This window comes from Falco rusticolus, chromosome 6, assembly GCF_015220075.1.
Source record: "Falco rusticolus isolate bFalRus1 chromosome 6, bFalRus1.pri, whole genome shotgun sequence".
Lineage (NCBI taxonomy): Eukaryota > Metazoa > Chordata > Aves > Falconiformes > Falconidae > Falco > Falco rusticolus.
In genome coordinates, this window is record NC_051192.1 from 17,322,064 (window position 1) to 17,324,306 (window position 2,243).

Consider the following 2,243-nt stretch of genomic DNA (forward strand, 5'->3'; position numbering starts at 1 on the left):
GCTGGATGCCACGTGCCCACCAAAGCGGCTTATGGTGAGTCTAAGTTAGCCTGAGTTGTTTAGCCTAGAAACTATGAAACTGAGGGGGATGTGCTGACTGCTTCTTTTTATATACCTGACAGCTGCCAAGTATATACGAGGCTGCTGCAGAGACTGGAATGGTCTGTTCTGTGTCTGGGGGTAGGGCGTGAGCCTGTGTGCATCGGTGACAAACTCCTTCATTGAAAATCTTTCTGTATCTCAAAACACAATGGCAAAGCAGAAAACCTGGAGATTTGATTCATTGGCATACATGATCTCCCAAATCTTTGATTTTATGAAAAAAATATTGCCACATCCAGACTCAGGCAACTGATTTGAAGAAAAATATTTGCTTTTTTAAGAGATCATAAATATCACTGGAAGAATGAAGCTGACATAAGCTGGTGAGGATACAAATTACTGCATGAAGAATAATGTATAACAAATTAGGAAGTTCAGTGTGGGCGCATACTTTGGGAGACTTTTATAAAAGCATTAGATCCCACTGTGTCTTAGAATACTAATTTTCTCAAATTCTAAATTGTACGCAATGTATTTTGTCTTATGCTGCCTCAAATGCAGCTGTAGAAAGAATATTTTTAGGCCAGTTGCAGAAATCTGTTAATTATTCATTCTGTAACAGATAAACTGTGATTTAAAAGTATTTGAAAATGTACATGTGAAGTGTTCTTTGAATCAATGCCCCATTGAGCACGACAGTCTATCTTAGCATGTTAAAACTCTTAGTAAGTATCATGTCAAATAATGCAACAAGGTTTCTAGTTGCATCTGTAATGGCAATATAGAAAGCACACATTCAAAAAATACTGGACATGAAGGAAAATGGTGTTTCTTTACAATTATGTGATTTCCCGTATTTTTCATCAAGCCCAGCCCAGCCAGCTAGTCAAGGGAGGTGAAAGTCCCACTCTACACCGTGCACTCCAGTACGGTGTGCAGTTTTGGGCGCCTCAGTGTAAGAAGGACATCAGACTGTATGTGTCCAGAGGAGGGTGACCAAGGTGGTGAAGGGTCTCAAGGACAAGACTGACAAGGAGTGGCTAAGGTCACTTGGTCTGTTCAGCTTGGAGAGAAGGTTGAGGGGTGACTTCATCGCAGCCTACAACTTCCTCAAGGGTGTAGCAGCAGAGGGAGGGGTGCTGATCTCCTCTCTCTGGTGGACAGTGACAAGACACAAGGGAATGGAATGAAGCTGTGTCAGGGGAAGTTCAGACTGGACATGAGGAAAAGGTTCTTCACTGAGAGGGTAGCCGGCCACTAGAACAGGCTCCCAGGGAAGTGGTCACAGCACCAAGCCTGCCCAAGTTCAAGGAGCATCTGGACGACATTAGTCACATGGTTTGGTTTTAAGTAGTCCTGCAAGGGACAGGGAGTTGGACTCAGTGATCCTTATGGGCTCCTTCCAACTTGAGATACTCTATGATTCGTGCACCTAATGCTGATTTTCCCCAGCACAGAGCCTGGTGCCTGCAGCAGTGGTCTCTGCATGAGCATCCCCTGGGTCCCTGCCATGGGAACTGCTCGGATCCCATCAGAGACCTTCTGCAGGTCAACACAGAAAGCAGATGAATGTGAACCTGCACCTGGCAAGTGGCTGGAGGCTGGCAGTGCCTGTGGCTGGGGTAGCAGTTCCTGCACAGAAGCCTGCCACCCAGGTCTGTGCACAAGGGTCTTGGTCTGGCAAAGGCTCTGCCCCAGCATTCCCCACCTGCTGCCCTGCAGGTGCCGCAGCAGCAGGGATGGATTGGGGCAGAAGCAGCAAGATCTGCCTGCAAGTCCCTCTTCCTGCAAGTTACAATGTAGGAACATCCATGACAGTGTTTCCAGCCTCTCTCCAGGTGCCTTGGATTGCCTCATGCACCAGGCCTGTGCGTGCTTCCCAGGATGCTGCCAGGTGATTTCCAAGGAGGCCCCGTTTCTTTTGCTGAAAATAAACCCACCACCCTAAAAAAAAGACTGATGCCTTCAGCTATTTACAACTCATTTTGGCTTGCCAAAACCACATCTCACCCACATGACTTGCCATTATTTCAGGCACAAGGCTCACCAGGTTGATGGACTTCACTGATTAACTGGGATTCAAGGGAAGCAAAGCAGATCAGCGCCATGGCCATCCTACCTGCAAATCCTGGCAGGAACCAAACCTCCCCCTCTCACTCTGAGATGTATAAACGCATGAAAGATGAGGAGGAAGGCAGGCA